This window comes from Antechinus flavipes, chromosome 3 (genome assembly GCF_016432865.1).
Source record: "Antechinus flavipes isolate AdamAnt ecotype Samford, QLD, Australia chromosome 3, AdamAnt_v2, whole genome shotgun sequence".
Taxonomy (NCBI): domain Eukaryota; kingdom Metazoa; phylum Chordata; class Mammalia; order Dasyuromorphia; family Dasyuridae; genus Antechinus; species Antechinus flavipes.
Genome location: NC_067400.1, coordinates 487,037,235 through 487,055,155, shown reverse-complemented (window position 1 = coordinate 487,055,155; position 17,921 = coordinate 487,037,235). Strand labels below are relative to the sequence as shown.

Genomic DNA, 17,921 nt, shown 5'->3' with positions numbered 1-17,921 from the left:
AACTGAGTTAGGTCTCTTTGTCAAAGAAATCCACTTTCATCGGAACACATCTTTATACAGTATCATTGTTGAAGTATATAATGATCTCCTGGTTCTGCTCATTTCACTTAGCATCAGTTCATAACATTTATTTTTTTTTAAATTTGAATTTCAAATATTTTCCCTCTGTCCCTCCCTTATCTTTCTCCTCTCTGAGATGGTAAGCAATCTCATATAGCTTATACATGGGCAATTATATTAGTTATTTTGTGAAAGAAATGTGCACAGACCCAAAGAAAAAATGAATTTGCAAAAAATAAAATGAAAAATAATATGCTCTGATCAGATTCCATCAATACTTGCTCTAGAGATAGATAGCATTTTTCATCACATGTCCTTTATGTGATTTAGATATTTAGATATTAAATGATAGATAGATATTTAGTGATATTTAGAATTATCTTGGATTATTATATTGCTGAGAACAGCTAAATTTTTCACAGTTGAATATTTCTATATACTATTTCTGTTACTATGTGCAATGTTCTCCTAGCTCAGCTAACTTCACTTTGCATCAGTTCATATAAATCTTTCTAGGTTTTTCAGAAATCAGTCTGCTTATGATTTTTAATAGCACAATAGTATTCTATCACAATTACATAGTACAACTTGTTCAGCCATTTTCCAATTGATAGATATTTCCTTCAATTTCCAATTCTTTGCCACTATAAAAAAGAACTGCTATAAAATTTTTTGTATACATACATCCTTCTCTCTCTCTCTCTCTCTCTCTCTCTCTCTCTCTCTCTCTGTCTGTCTCTTTCTTGCTTTCTTTGTCTCTCTTTTTCTCTCTCTGTCTCTGTCTTTCTGTGTCTGTCTGTCTGTCTCTAAACTGATCAGTTTTCAAATATTTCAGTATCTGTATTCTGTTCTATCCACTATACCACCTATGCATTTCCCTCGTCTTTGACCTCCTTGGAGTATATGATTAATAGTAGTTCACTTGGTCATTTGTACCTTTGCTTAGTGCCTTTTAAAAATATAACTTCAAATTGTTTTTCAGAATGGTTAGAACAAATTACAGTTCCACTAATAGGATATTAGAATGCCTACCTTCCCACAATCCTCCAACTTTTGTCATGTTTATCTTTTGTCATCTTTACCAAAATGACAGGTGTAAGTTGAAACCTCAGAGTTCATTTAATTTCTTGTGTCGTTCAATTGTTTCAGTCATGTCTGATTCTTTGTGATGCTATTTGGGGTTTTTGTGGTAAGACACTGGAATGGTTTGCCATTTCCTTCTCCAGCTCATTTTACAGATGAGAAAACTGGGGCAAACAGGGTTAAGTGACTTGGTTAAGATCACACAGCTAGAGAGTGAGATTGGATTTGAATTCAGATCTTCCTGACTCCAGATCTGATGCTCTATCTATTGTACCACTTACTTCCCTCATTTAATTAATAATTGTCTTATTTTCATTTATTTGGAGCATTCTTTTCTATGGTTTTTATAGTTTGCATTTCTTCTTTTGACACCAGGTTTGTTCCTATTCTTTAACCACTAATCTACGGGAAAGTAACAATTCTCTACATACCTAGAATTTAATATATTCAACAATTTTGCCAGGCAATTTATGTCAATGTGGTGCCAAACTCCAAACTGAATGAACAAATGATTTGGCAGACATTTAATACAGAGAATCTCAAATTATATGTTCTGTAGGCATCTCAAATGCAACATGTTCAGAGTATAGTTCTGTTCTTTCTTTTCAAAGTTTCCCCTATTCCCAATATTCTTACTGTTGTCGCTGGACACTTAAGTCACTAAAACTTAAAACCTAGAACTTTCTTTTAGAGGCCATAAGGTGCTGCAGTAAATAGGATAGATCAGTTATGACTAAGCTCAAATCTGACCTCAGACACCAATTAGTTGGGCAAGTCACCTAATCTCTCTTTGCCTTAGTTTCAACATCACTAAAATGAGAATGACAATTTCTACTTGTCAAAGTTGTGAGGATCAAATAAGACAATATGTATACAGGGCTCTATAAATTTTAAAGTAATGGCAATCAATCAATTAACAAATATTAAGTATATGTTTTCTGTACAGTATTATATTAGGTGTTGGGAATACAAGGATAAAACAAACTTCTATTATAGAAGAAGAAGAGATAGACAAATTATATGAAGAATGTGACAAGATTCTCTAAGCCAGATCAACATATATAGATGCTTGGTGACTATCAATGTAAAGTTGATCATATAGAACATGGTAAATAATTTGTTGGAAAACATAGTTCCTCATAAGAAATGAAATAAGCCAAGGGTAGTAGATTAAATTGATAAAGTTCTTATGCACCAGGAACTATTGTAGTGATACAAATGAAGCAAGCAAGTCACATCAAGCAACAAGCTCAAAGAACTTATAGTCTAAAGGGGAAGACAACACATACTATTCAGAAATCTTCCAAATGCATATAGTATATATCTTTTTATATATAAAAAGTTTTTTTAAAAAGTCAGAAGACTTTGGAAATGATAGTTACAAATAGCTGCACACACTCCAATGAAAATGACTATATTTTGAAAGAAAATACCTATTTCTAATAGTCTTCCTCTCCATCCCAAACAAAGCTTTCATACTAGAGGACTTTAAGTTATACATCCATTTTCTCCCCCTAGTCTCCTATTTCATCAGTTGGCTCAACTTTCATAACATCACTTTTACATCAACTGCACCCAGGATTAGTCACTGTTTTGATCTTTCCCACACCCACTTCCATATTCAATTCCTCTAAACTTACAAGATTCTAGCTTTAGAACTGGAAGGGATTCTAGCTTTCTATTTCTTCTTGTGGCTTACTTTTCCTGTGCCTATTCTTTGTTCTTACCATATCTTCCAATCCTTTCATCCCACAGTGATTTTGAAGGACATCACCCCCAATTTCACTTCACTTGTCTACTTTTCCAAATATTATTCTATAGCTAACCAGGATTTTGTACTATCAAATCCCTTGTCCCCTTGTCCAATAAGTACTCAAGCCTTGTCAAACCCCTGCTCTGCATTACTTCTTCCATTTACTCAAATGATAATGAATAGAGATATAGGAATTCCTGCAACTATGCTGACTGTGTCCACTACAAATTTGTTATCTGATATTTACTGAGCCCTTATTGCCTCAAGGTAGTCCTCATTATTCTTCCTTAATTGGCTTCTACCATATTCCCCTCTGATGCTAATTCAAATCTCTTCTCTTTTGAAGCCTTACTTATTTTACTTATTCTTGGTAGAGCTTATTGACATATTTTGCTAAAAAAAAAGAAGTCATTTTGGATAGCATTATCTTCTCTTCTCTACTCAATGATCCTTGACACTATCCTGCAGTCTCTTCTTTACTCTAGTCTCTGATGAAGAGTTTGTCAGTTTCTTTATTTATACTCTTAATCCCAATCCTCTCTCCTTTGGAAGATTGCTCCCCAAATTATTGTCTCTTTTAAAATAATTTTTAATTTTCCCCCATTTACTAACTCCTTTCCTACTATCTACAAACATGCTTAGGTCTTCCCCATCATTAAAAAGCAAAATAAAACCAATTTTTTTCTCAAATTATTCTTTTGTGCCTTTCTTCCTTTTTATAGCCAAACTCCTCAAGAAGAAAAAGTTGTTTATATTCCTAACTTCTAATTCCTATTCTTCTACTAATTTCTCAAGTCTTTATAATCTGGATTTTGAATCTTAAGACCCAAGTGAAACTGTTTCTTGCAAAAATTATCAGTGATCTCTGAATTACCAAACTCATTTTCCCAGTCCTCATCTTTCTTGATCTTTCTGAGACATCCAACACTATATTGACCATCTTCTTTTCTTAAATATTTTTTCCGCTCTATTTTCATGAACTTCTCTCTGTTTTCTTCCAACCTATACCTGTTTGATGCTCCTTCCCATCTTTTGCTGGATCATCATCTTTGTCCCACTCTCATAATCACTTTGTCCCATGAATACAGCTCATTTCTCATTCCTAGGCTCTGTAGCCTTTCTATATGCTCTTTCAGCAATCTAATCAACTCCTTTGGGTTTACTTTTCATCTCCAGGCAGATGATTTCCAGGATCAATAGATCTGATGCTAGTGTCTTATTGAAACTCTAATCCTACATCACCAATTGCCAGTTAGATATGTCCAACTGTCCTGTTGGCATCTCAAACACATCCTCAGTAGAACTTGTCTTTCCCTTTAAACCTACTCCTTTTATTTTCCCTATTTCTGTTGAAGTTACCACCATCCTTCCAAGAACCCAGGTTTGCAACCTTGGAGCCAGTCATCCTTGACTTTTCCTTCTCTTTTTTCTCAGTTTTCTGTCCCCATCCAATCTGTTGCTAATTATTGTCAATTGCCATCTCTCAACTTCTCTTTACTCATATAGACACTGCCTTAGTACATGGTCTCCATCCCTTAAATCTCTTCCCTCTCCAGTCCATACTCCTCACAGTTTCCAAAGTGATATTAATTAAGCATTTCCCTGTTCAAAAAGCTCCAGTGGACTCCCTGTGGCTCCTGGATCAAATGCAAAATCCTATTAGCCTTTAAAGTTCTTTACACTTTGCTTTCCTTCTATCTTTTTACTGCTATTTACATTCTCTTTGGGGACTTACATAGGAGTTACTTAATAAATGCTAGTTGAACCTCCTCAACATCATCCCAAGCCCTGACTTTTCTGACTTCCTAAAATCCCAGCTAAAACTCTACCATGGCTAGCTAGGTGGTATAGTGAAAATGTCAGAGATGCAGTCAGGAAGACTCATCTTGATATGGTATGGCTTCTAGGGGAGATAGCAATGATTTTGAGGCCTTCTGACCTAGGAGTGCCCTTGTTCTAACAATCCTGTCTGTCAATAATTGTAGAGGAATATAATGATATTTCTTCCCTTGAATTTTAGGGAAGATGTATTAGTAATCAATCCTAAAGCCATCTGACCTAAGAATGCGATTGTTCTGACAATCTGTCTGTCAATGATATAAAAATCCTCTGGTCTAGGACTGTAATAATATTTCTTCCCTTATATTTTTAGGGAAGATATATTAGTGATCCTGAAACCCTCTGACCTAAAAGTACTCTTGTTCTAACAATCTGTCCGTCAATGATTTCAAAATCTTCTGTCCTACAAACTGTCAGATAATCTGTTGGTCAGCAAAACCAAGTTCCTGAGACAATAGTGAATAAAACCACCTCTCAAACTTACCTGAAAGCCATAAAATTAGCAAATAAGTAACAAGAAGCTCTGACCAATTTTGCTTTATAAATCTATCCCATATGCTTAGGTCCCTTGCTAATTTCTTTTGGAGCTTAGCCCACTGCAATTGGCGTTACAATTACAATAAACTTTGCCCTTGACTAGGAAATGGGTTCAAGCCGGCATTCTTTTGAGACCAACCTCAACAGTCTTACTGAGTTCAAATCTGATTTCAGACACTGTCATTTAAATCTGTTTTCTTCAGTTTCCTCATGGCAAAATGAAGGATACGGCAAACTACTCCAGGATCTGTGCCAGGAAAACCCTAAATGACGTAATGAAGAATCGGACTGGACTGAAACAAATGAACAATAGAAAATTTCTTCATTCTGAAAGGTCTTTCCCAGTCTTCCTTAATCTTGGTGCTTTTTCTCTTGAGACTAATTTATCCTGTGTATATCATGTTTATTCATAATTGTTTCCATGTCGTCTTCATCAGAGTGTGAGCTGCTTGAGGGCAGCAGTTGTGTTTTTGCCTTTCTTTGTGTCCCGGCGCTGGCACATGAGTACCTCCTGCCTCAAGCTTTTGCAGGAGCAGTCCTTCCCTCATGCCTGGAATTCCCTCCCTCCTCACTGCTCACCCTTGAGAATCCTGACTTCTTTTAAGAGCTTCCAGTGACAGAAACCCTATACTCATCCCCCCAAATTACTTTCTACTTAGTTTGCATAGATTTTAAGATGACTTTTATATAAATATGTTATTTCCCTATGAGTAGAATGTAAGTTCCTAGTTTCATTTTTGTCTCAACTTCCTGAGTCACACGTAGTAGATGCTCATTAAGGAATGAATGAATGAATGAATGAATGTTCGTTGGTACTGCTGGTTACTGGTAGGTTTCTAATATGACGTTTGATTTTTTTTAAGTGACTGCTTGGCTGTTCCTTTCGGGGGAGGGAGACAGAAAAGAACAAGGTGGACGCGACAGTAGGGGTGGCGGAGGCTTTAGGTCTAGGATGAGGAAGAGGGGAAGGGAGGAGGAGGGAGAGGGAGGAGCGCCGCGAGCCCGAGGGGCTGGGAGCGGGGTTAGGGTTAGGGGGCGGAGGATCCCGCTTCTCGGCAGCAGAGGGCGCCTCTGGCTCCCGTGTCCAGCCTGCTGGGGCTGGAGAGAGGAGAGGGAGCGAAAGCTCGAGCGGCTCCTGCCACGTATTCCTCCCGGCCGCTGCGGTGAGGCTGGAAGCCGAGGTGAGTGGTGTCGGCGGCGGCGCCGAGGGGACTGACCCTCCGGGCAGAGCTGGAGGCTGGGGCTCAGGGCGGGCGGGCAGGGGCTGGCCCGGGACCTTTCCCCAGTCCTTCTCCCCTCCGGAGCCCGATCCCGAGCTTGCAGCCCCCGGCAGTTCCAGACCCGTCTGTCGGTCTGCCTAGCGGGCTGAATTCGGAGCCCATGCAGGAAGGAAGGGGCCGAGAGAGGACGCGTTGCCGCCCGTCCCGGCTCAGGAAGTGCGGCCGGGGCCGCCCCGAGAGCAAGCGGGAAGCGGGCAGGGCAACCGCAGCCGGAGTCGGAGCCGGAGCCGGAGCGTGGCGTAGGGAGGGCGGGGGAAAGTTGGGGCGGAGTGGGAGCTCCGAATGGGCCGGGTTGTGGGGAAGGAGGCTCAGCCGTGGGGAGGGAGAAGGTAGCAGTGGAGGTGGGGAGCTGTGCATCGCCGGAGTTTGGGGAGGGGGTCGCTTTGGCTTGGACCGAGTCGGGACTGGGGAGGGGCGGTAGCAGAGGTCAGGAGCCGGGATCCTTTAGAAGCGTCGAACTAGGGGAGTCGGACTGCAAGTTTGGGTCATGGGGACCTATCACCCACGCCGGTTCCTACTCACTCCAGGAAGTGACCTTTGGTCGGACTGGGGACTGAGAGATCCTGTGAAGGACAGATAGGTGGATAGGAAAACGGACCTCTGGTTTCACCGTCTCCCACGTATCCCACGAATCTTCTGCGTCTGCCTCGTGGGAAGTTTGTCCCAGGCTCAGACGGGCTGTCCATGCTGGATTTGGAGATGTCTGCAGACCCCAAGCAATGTCACTGAAAAAGCGCCTTGACCGAAAAGGGTCAGGATACTGTAAAGGGAAAAAGCCAAAAGAGCAGATGAGATCCGGCCTCTGAGCAAACTAAGAGGGGGTTAACTGTTTGTGGTTACCTCTTTTCTTCCCTATTACCTCACTGCCAAGTCTCCTATTGTACTTAATCCTCCTGTCTACAATACTTTATCCTTGGGGAACTTTGAACCGATTTGAATGGTTAAGACTTTCCGGGAGGCTCAGTGTTTAATAGGATTAGATTGCTTGAAAATCTACTCATCTTTCACTTTTTCTGTTTTATCCTTTCACCTTCTGCTATGGGTAGCCTGGACATCAGGGTCAAAATATTATTTTAATAAAATTTCCCCTTAACACATTAGCAGTTTCCATAATCCAAGAGAGTTCCTCTTGAAGCTTTCTGTTCTAGAATGAGGGTCATCTTTGGAGTAAATTGCAGCTCTGTTCTTTTATCTGTTTAGCTTTTTATCTGGTTATTGCAGCAACAAGTGGTTCTGAGGATTTGGATTCCATAAGCCTGTTTCATACCTTATGCCAGTAGAGGTGAAAGGTGCTGGCTTTTTTCATTGTGCTGGGGAGAATAATGGAGACCTAGATTCATCTTTATCTGGGTACTGGCATCATCTGTGCTTCCCTGGACTAGACACTTAATTGTCTTCTCCATTAGATCTTGAACTCTTTGAGTGAAAGGACCTTCTTTTGCTTCTTTCTGTATCCCCAGCACTTATCCCAGTGCCTAGTGTGCAAATGCCTAATGGTGCTTCATAAATGATTATTAACTGACTACTTAGTTTCCTCATCTATCAAATGATAGAAAGTCTCTAAGGTCTCTTCCAGTTTCAAATTCATGTCATCATGGTGAGGGTTGGAATGGATTCCTAAGAGAAGCTGTGCAGTCTCCCTCCTTGGAGAACTTTTAAAAGTGAGACTAGATCAATTGTGCAAATTAAAATCCTGGACTGCTACTGCGAAGAAATGTAGATAGGCTTAAAAGGGAAGTCTGGAGTCAAAAAAGACTATATAGAAGGAATGGAAAATTCAACCCATAGGATTTTCAGCCCACAGCTTTCTAGACGTTAAGTTTCTTGTCCATTGATAATGCCATAGTGGTCTGGCCTCAACTGGATTTTATGGCTTTAGATTCTTAATTAGTGTAGTGGTCCTTGTGACCTCAAACTATATATTTTCTTATATATCTCATTTAATTTTCACAACTATAGCATGGGGACAATGGAAAGAAGACACAATGGAATGTAGGAAGCTAGATTCAAGGCTAGCAATACCTAGTAGACCTCAGTTTCCCTCTTTGTAAAATGTTGTGGGGCTGGATTTAATGATTCTTCAGGTCTTTTTTCAACTATGTATTTTTTAAAATCCTGTGACATAGGCAGAACAAATATTTCTATTTCCATTTTACCAGTTCCTCTAAAGCATCCTAGAAGTTATGACTTGTCTAGAGTTCCACTGGCTGTGGAATTTGAGCCTGAATCTTCTAACACCTACTCTAGTTGCTCTTTATATTTTTAACATTTACTTCCCAGAATTGTTGTCACCATAAAATGAGAAAGTACATGTCAAGTGTTTTGTAAACCTCAAAGATATATGTGTGTGTATATAGACATATAATAGTCATTCAAATACATATACACATATATGCATATATGCATATATACATAAAGATCTATTCTTTTATGTATGTACACATATATAAGTATGTATGTATTGTATATGTGTATGTATATATATATACATATATATTTACCTACACACATGTGTCATCCACAGTCATTTCCAGTAGTCCTGATATATAACTGACCACTGGACCTAAATGCTTCTGGAGGGAAAGTGAGGTAGGTGATCTTGACCATCCTTTCCTCCTGAAATCCAGTTCATTTTGCTTGTCATGGCATCACCTCCCTGATGTCATGGTCCTCTTGAAGAATGAAGGACAAACAATACACATGTGAATATATATCAACATAAAAATAGTTACTTATTGGATTATAAGCTCTTTGAGGGCAAGAATTTCTTTTGCCTATTTTTGCATCCCCAGTGCTTAGCACAGTGCCTGGCACATAATACTTGATTTGTTAGCTATTATGAGAATGGCTAAACATTTATTAAAAATGGAAAGGACGATCCGACCTATAGGTACACATAGTTGAAACACATACATAGTATGTGTTCAGATAATCTAAAGATTTTGGGTAAGAGGAGGAAATCTCCAAGGCTGGACTAAAAAAACCAGTTTGGTTGCCCATGATATTGTGATCTTCCCTGAAGGGTGTCCACATGGACAAGCCTATATGGCTTGCAAAGTTCTTTTCAAGTTGAATAATTCTGTGATTCCAGTGAGAGATAGACACCATTTACCTTTTTTATACTCATGCCCGTTTTTCAACCTCACTTGGACAGTTATGGTCCCTCTGACATCTCTCAACCTCAAATCATCTTTTTCTGATAGGTATACACTGGTGAAAAGTCAGTGTAGTGAAAAGCAAGCAAACAAATAATAATTTTTTTTTAAAAAGGCATGAAACATCACTATTCTCCATCTCCGGAGTGGAAGGAATGGCTGAGGTTCAGGTTAGTTTTCCTGATGCTATTGATGGTGGTTGTTCAGTCACTTTTAAAATAAATACTTTAACCAAATTCATTTCAGTAATCCATTTTTTCTGGCTCTTGGAAATTGCAGTTAGTCCTGCTTTATTCTGTCTTTTCAAAGAATTATGATGGTAGAATTATAATATCTAACTACTTGTTTTTAGTAAATATTTGACTTGTTAATCTAAGTTTTAAAACATTTAATTTATGAAATTTTATTTGATCCTTAGTATTAGAAAATTGATCACTCAAATAGAAGTGAATGAATAGGTGTGTGTGTGTGGGGTGTAGTTCAAATTTAAGGGGTAACTAAGATGTCTAAGTTAGGGTTGAACTTGATAGGAATCAGGAAGGATTCAGATACCCCTCTCACCCTCCATGTGACCACTGGAAAATCCTTTCTCTAGTGGTGATTTCTTATGTGTTAAAATGAAGAAGTTGGATGAGATGACCTTAAGATCTTTCTTTTTGTGCTTTAAGATTCCCAGAATAGTGTCATATTATAATAGTCATTAGGGCAGTATTATTTTACTGTTTCCAAAGGAGGCTGTAATGGGACTTTGGGACATATGGTAGCAAATTCTGTTACCCTGGTAAATGAACCCAATTATTGCCTTAAGCACACAAATGGACATTTTTGACTTTGTCAATATCTATTTATTCAGTTTTTTAAGTCGCATCTTTTACAGGAATGCTTCAGGGTACTGAAAGCTGATATGTTAATTATAAGTAAAATTTTGCAAAACAACAACCAACAATTTTATCTAACAAAATAGAAAAAAAAAAAAAAAACAACAAAAAACTTGTAGTCTTGGTACTACTGATTGTGGGAAGACCACATAGCATAAATAGGAGATCTTATAGGAATAAAACAATATTATTTTACTCTATAAATACCCTTCCATGTGTCTGTCTTCTAAACTCCACCCTCTACCACCCTTGACAAATCTTATGGGAAAGAGCAGAGATTGTGGTTCAGTCCTTTAGCCTTTGGGTCTTGTTTTTACAGATTGATGTCCAGTCTCCAGTTTTTAATAGCTCTTACTTGAAGCATCCTGCTGGGTGCTAAGAATATTAAGTCAAAAGTAGCATTAATTCCCATGTTGTGCCCCTCTCTCCAATTCCCTTTTGGTAGCACTTCACTGATGACTACTTTTGGAAGTACTTATAGATAGTAAATTTCAATTTTCCTTCTGACTCACCACTCCAAACTATGGGTGTGAAACATCTGCACAGGGGAAAGTAGAATATAGTAGAGGGTAGAGAGAAAGGGTTAAATTTGACCCAGCAAATTCATTGAGCCAGTGCTGAGTAGATGCATAGTTGAAGGAAGGCCTCTAGCTTCCAGATACATATAAATACAAATATTTAGACACAGGGTACAAGGCATGTAAATAAATACTTTTTCATGATTGTAGAGGGGAATTGGGAAAAGAAGGCGAAATAGATTTCTCCCATGCATAAATAAACTATATCTCTCCCTCTCATTGAATAATTGAATATTTCCTAAACTTGATCTTTAGTCTCTTCATTTTCTGGCTTTTCTATTCCTAAACTCTGCCTGTTCTACTGGAGAGCCAGGGGAGAGAGGAGAAAGGAGGAAGATGTGGGGGGGATAAATCCTTGTGGATACAAAGAAAAAAAGGGAATAGTCTTCAAGGAACTTATATTAGCAGGTAAATGAAAAGCAAATATATGAAAAAAAAAAAGAACATTTATAAGAATGTAAAATCCATGAGAGTAGGAGAGTTTTTGCTTTCTTTATTTCTCCAGTTCTTAACCTAGCACATGGAACCTTTTAAATGTTTAATAAATGCTTGATGGTGAATACATATATATTTATGTATATTGTTCATATGACAAAACATACAAAATGTAACATATATACAGACATACACATTTATATACACACATATCTATGTGTTATGTATATATGTATGAGTATACGTGTGTATGTGTGTGTGTGTAACAAATTGATTTTTTTAGTAGGCGCAAGCCTGAACAATGGAGGGAGGGTGAGTACTGGATCTGCATTTTTGGTAGTGATTCTTGAGCTGTACTTGGAAGGAAGGTAAAGATAAAGATTCTACAAAGCTGGTTGAAAGAGTACAGTCTATATATGGGGAACAACCTGTGCAAATACATTGATATAGACAAAGAACAGTGAGAAAGGTGTTTTGGCTGTAGTATATGAAAGAGATTGGAAAGGAAAGGGCATAAACATTTATTAAACTCCTGCCACGTGCGGGACATTGTGCTGAGGACTTCACAAAAATTGTTTCATTGGATGTATACTAAGGATGGGAAGTTAGGTTGGAGCAAAGTTACAGACGATTTTAAATTCCAAACCTGGGTTTCTAATTGTATTTACTTCTCTCAGACTTTACCTCATTGTGATTACCTCTGAGTTCTTCACTTATGTGGGTTGAACACGAGTTCTAATAGGTCTAAATTGGAAAGACTTCAGTTATATATGCCCCATGATAAACTGTTGGGCAAGGACTAGACTGGCTATGTTGGGAATAGCTCATTACTACTTGACCACAGGGTGATGAATTTTTCCTTTAGGATAACTTTCAGAGACCATGTATAAAGTTATAGATTAATGAACTATATAAATGGAGGCAGAGTCTTCACAAAAACACATCCTTGAAATATGGGAGAACTAGGAAAAACTTTATTTTTATGATAGTATTTTTGTTTTTGCTAGCATAGTGGTTCAGATACTAGTCTCAAAACCTGAAAGACCTGGCTTCAGATTCCACCTTAGATGTGTGATGTCACCTAATCTTTCTGTGCTTGTTTCCTTATCTGTAAAATGAATGATTAGGTTATCCTTAGGATTCTTTTCAGCTCCATATCTGTGATAATATGATCCTAAACTATATAATCCAAACCATATCTGAACAACAGTGTAGATTTCAAATTGCTGAAACATTTACTTCTTATTTGAGGTTTATAACACTCCCATTATGAGGAGAAGACAGGACAGCTTTTCCCTGGATGCTAAAAAAAGGGCAGGCAATTGGACAGGTAGGAAAAGTAGGGTGGGAATTTATCACCCTTCTAACTTGATAATGCCTTCTTCCTCCAAGTCTTTGGCAGATAGAAAATATTTAGTAAGTTTCACTTAGACCCTGGTGGAGAAATTGGGACCTTCAGGAAGCTGAGGGATCGTATTTCTTCTCTTTAAAACAAGGGGGAAGATCTATTCTGGGGTTCATTGGACAGGTAGGTGATACATGGGATCGAGTACTGGGTCTCAAATCAAAAACATGGGAATTCATTTTCAGGCTTAGCTGCTAACTAGACAACTACAAAATGAACCAGAGAAGGAAATTGCAAATCACTCCAGTGTCTTTTGCTATGAAAACCCCAAATGGGATCACAAAATTCAACATGACTGAACAACTACTATCCTTTTGCAGTCTGGTCAAGCTTACAGACCTCTTCTCAGGAATCATTTTTAAATAATTGAAGGGAATGCTAAATTTCAGCAAGAAATTAGTGTTTAAATTAAAGCTGTTTTTCCCCCCATCTACATCCACAAATATTAAATTAAGAAACTCCAACCAGAGAATCTCGGAGGTCACTTTTAGCTTCAAAGTCCTGTGATGGGGAGACTAGGAAAGGAGTTTACAAGGCTGAGAGGGAGTGAGAAAAAAGGAAGGAGGAAGAGTTGAATGGGCAGTCAGTGCAAGATGGGAAAATATTCCATGGCTGAAATGCCAATTCAACAACTTTTGTTAAATACTGCTATAATTTCCACCCAGCCCCTTATAGCCTTTCTCACAGGGCTTTGAATTTCTTATGTTAGAGGCAAATTTTGACTACTTTGTGGTGGTATCATAAATGAGTTTCCACAATAAGTATGTATGCTGAAAAGAAAATTAAATTCCACTAGAATGTTTGTTGTGACTGATGTCAGAATTTTGCTGAGAATTTTATTAAGATTCACTTAGTCTGTGAAAAAGTACTTCTTAGTTCTTTGGATATTAATTAGGAAATAGTTAAAAATAAGAAATCTCTCTGTTTTGAGATGAGGGTTTGTTCATTTCATCTTGAACCTTCACAACTGGATGTCATTCAGATATAATTTATATTTATGTAGTCAGTTTTGTAGAGTCAGAGAAATAATTTTAGCTAATCCCTTTATTTTATAGAGGAAGAAACTGAGATTTCTTCCTGAAAAAGGTAAGCAACTTGACTAATGAATTGATCATCAGAATTTTTCCTTAGATGCCAATCTAACTATATCACTCCCATGCCATAAACTTCAGGGGCCACCATTTGTCTCTAAAATCAAATGTAATTTCTTCCATTTAGTTCTTAGAGACCTTTGTATGTGAGCCCAGATTATCTTTCCAAGTTTTCTCATTATAGATTACTCCCTCTCATAGTTTACAATCCAGTCAAACTGACCTTTTCTCTGTAAGTCAAACACTACATTCCATCTCCCTCCTACCTTCCATATCTGCAGTGCCCCTCCTCCTTTGCTCTGTCTCTCAGACTCCCTTTCTTCCTTCTGAAGAGAGTTTACGAACCATCTTCAAGATTCCTTTCCAAAGCCTCTCAACTGCTGGTGTCCTTTCTTCCCAAGGATTTGGGCTTAACTATTTTGTATTTATACTCTTTATATTTATTCTGTATATATTTGTTATCTCCTGTATTTGTACTTGAAGCAGGGATTATTTGAAAAACATTTTTTAAAAAATTTATACCCTAAGTGCCAAACCCAGTGCTTAGAACATGTTCAGTTGTTCAGTCATGTCCAACTCACATTCAATTCTTTGTGACCACATGGACCAAATCATTTATAGGCTTTTCTTGGCAAAGATACAGGAGTGGCTCGCCATTTTCTTCTCCAATGAATTAAGGCAAGCAGAGATGATGTGATTTGCCTAGCATCACGTGTAATTGTTTGAGGCCACATTTGAGCTCAGGGCTTCCTGACTTTAGGTCCAGGATTCTATCCACTAAGCCATCTATATGCTTGTCTGGCACTTAGTAGGTACTTAATTTAAAAAAATAAATAAATAAAACTGTCCTGTCAGATAGTAGATGCTTTAAAAAAAAAAAAAAAGGCTTGTTGATTTCTTGATGGCCTGAGTTAATAAATAGCAGAGCCCTAGAACATGAAATCTGATTCTAGCTTTCCCTTAATTTTTTCCTTCCTTCTCCCTCCCCCAATATTTTAAAATAACTTTATTTTAAATTCTCTTCAATTTTATTTCACTCTTTGCATTTGACTTTGATTTTACTTCTTATTCCATTGAACCTGGATCAACTTTTATTGTCATTTCTGTCTTGACCCTCAGATCCTTGGGGATTCTTTGCATGGATTTCCTTTGGAGACAAGGGCAATTTTTAGTATCCTTTGATTTTTTTTTTTTTTTTTGACCCACAGTCTTTGGGATTGCCCCTTGTTCCTTAGCTTCTATTAAATTTTCCCAACTCAGTTCTCCCTGGGTAGCCCCAGGCTTTGATTTTTGATTACCTTTTGAATAGATAGCATTTTGTCATTGCCTGATTAAAGTTGTTCTGGGTTTTGTAAAGCAGGAATGCTTTGGTTTTTTTGTTTTTTCTCTTTGTTATAAAAGCTGAACAGTTTATGTCTTTACTAGATAATAATCCCTGACTTCCAAGAGATCAGGGAGAATCTTTTTGCCTGTAAGTGGTAGCCTAGATTCCAACCTTTTTATAGAATCCTATGAAAGCCAATTGGTTATTTTTATGCTTTTTGTTGTGTACATTTTATTCCATCCCTAGGGCAGAAAATAGAAGTTTATCATGTTTTAAAAACCTGTTTATTACCAAGGCACTATTCTTGCTTGCATATAAAATATATACATATAAAACTAGAAAAGCACTTATCTTTTTTTCATGAGATTCTAGATCAACAGGTGGATCTACAGAAAAGATTATTTCTCTCTTGAATCAGGACCAAAGTTTTTTCCCTTTTCTACTTCCTCATATAGAAATTAACCACTGTGGCAGATCTTTCTCAAAGACTTAGGATGGCTAGGACCTAATCAAAGACAGTGAAAGAAATTCCAAGTCTAGGCAAATGGCTAGATTCCTGCTGTTTGTGTTTACTCAGACTAGGTCTGGGAAAATGTGGATTCACTCTTTTGTTAGACAAGTGACATAGAAATTGAGAAGTCTCTGATTAAGATTTGGGTGCTTAGGGTCTTGTACCTAAAGACTCTCATTATAGTATTCATTCTCTCATTAGTTATTAACCAATCAGTTTTAATTCCCATCCATCCTTCCAAGGGCATATAAGCATTCAGTGGGTTCCATGAGTTTGGTATTCCAGAATGCCAGTGACCTTATAAATAACATGCTATCATTATTAATAAAATGATTAATTATTTTAAAATTATGCCTCTTGAACTTTTTAAACCTCACAGAAGGGACTTCAGGGAAGCCATTTTACTTGATGACCCTCACTCATTTTATAGTTGAGAGAATTGAAACCTATGGGATTTAAGTAAGATTATCTCCAAATCACAGAAATAAAAGGATCCAATATAAGATTTAAACTCAGGTCTTTTGATTCTTCGTATTGTATCATGTTGCCTCCTTTCCTCATCATTGCTGTTTAGGTAGAAAATCTATTTTGGTTACATTTGGATTTACTTTTCTGAGTGTGAAAAGATTCTGGGCTGCTGGCCCAGGTTGAGGTTCTTTGAAAACTTAGCTTCAGGACTGTCAGCCTTCCCTTGGACCTGCATAGATTTTTTTCTTTCCCCTCTTGGCATCTTTTAGCATTGGCTTGATTGTCATGTGGAAAATATCTTTAAAATTTTCTTCTGCTCTTTTCCTCTCACCTTTGTGAGGATGGGAGCTAACCAATCCAGTCAAAGGTAAAACATGTCTCTGTCCAATAGAAATTTATTTCCATTGTTTACATGTGAATAGGATCAATATCTTCCCTGTTTCATCCACTTCTCCCCTAAGACTTACCTCTCTGTCTTTCAAATAATTTTAAAATTTGTTTTATATTATTTTCTCTACTAAGATTGAATCTCTTTCCTTTCCTCATCCAAGGAAGTGTCCTCCTCCTCATTCCTTTAGGGCAGGAACTCTTTTCCTTTTTTGTTGTTTTTTTATATATCTGTCTAGGTGCCTGGCAAATAATAGATTCTTAGAAATTATTCTTGAATTTAATAATAGGAAGAACAATCATAATAATAACTAGCATTTCTATAGTACCTACATGTGGCAAGCACTATTTTAAGCATGTTAAACAATATTATTTCATTTGATTGTCACAATAGCCCTGGCAGGTAGGTGTTATTATTATCCCTATTTTACAGATGATGAAACTGAGGCAAACCAGTTAGATAGCTTGCTCAGTCATACATGGAGTAAATGTCTGAGACTGGATTTGAACTCTAGTCTTCCGATTCCAGGCCTAGTGCTCTATTCACTGTACCACCTAGATGAAGAAAGGTCAACACATATTTCATGAAGCATTTATTAAGCACCAGTGTGCCAGCCATTGTGCAAAGTGCTAGCAGATAGAAAAAGACCTCCCCCCCAAAAGAAAAAAAAAAAAAACTCCCTGCCCTCAAGGAGATTATTATCTAATGGAGGGAGACAACATTCAAACAGCTATGTTCAGAAAAGACACGTACAAAATAGATTGGAGATCATCTCAGAGAGAAGGTACTAGTAGCTTCTTGTTGACTTGAGCTCAGGAGAAGTTAGCTAATTTGCTCAGTCACACGGTTAATGAGTGTTTGAGATGGTACTAGATGGCCTCTCTGGTCTTTTACTCTATAATCCTATGAAGTGACACATAAATTGAGACTTGAAAGAAGCCAGGTAATTCTAGGAAGTAGGGATGATATATTCTAATTATGTACAATAGCTTTTGCTAAGGCATGGAGTTAAGATATTGAATATAAAGGTCTTTTTGACTCCAAGTCCAGTATTGATGGGTGAGAGGCTTTGAACAAATGGAGGTATGGAAAAAGGAAAAGCTTAAAGCTTGGAAAGATCAGAATAAGAGAAGATG

The 17,921-nt window shown here is 37.7% G+C and overlaps 1 protein-coding gene across 2 annotated transcripts in view; it reads left to right on the top strand.

Annotated features, from left to right (window-relative positions):
• Positions 1-6,326: 6,326 nt before the first annotated feature.
• Positions 6,327-17,921, top strand: part of SMCO4 (single-pass membrane protein with coiled-coil domains 4) — an 82,463-nt gene continuing 70,868 nt past the window's right edge. Inside the window, exon 1 of one of the 2 annotated variants that reach the window (XM_051986818.1) lies at positions 6,327-6,453. The gene's annotated coding sequence lies outside the window, so the exon portion shown is untranslated. The remainder of the gene's footprint in view (positions 6,454-17,921) is intronic. The other variant, XM_051986817.1, reaches the window with a different exon arrangement.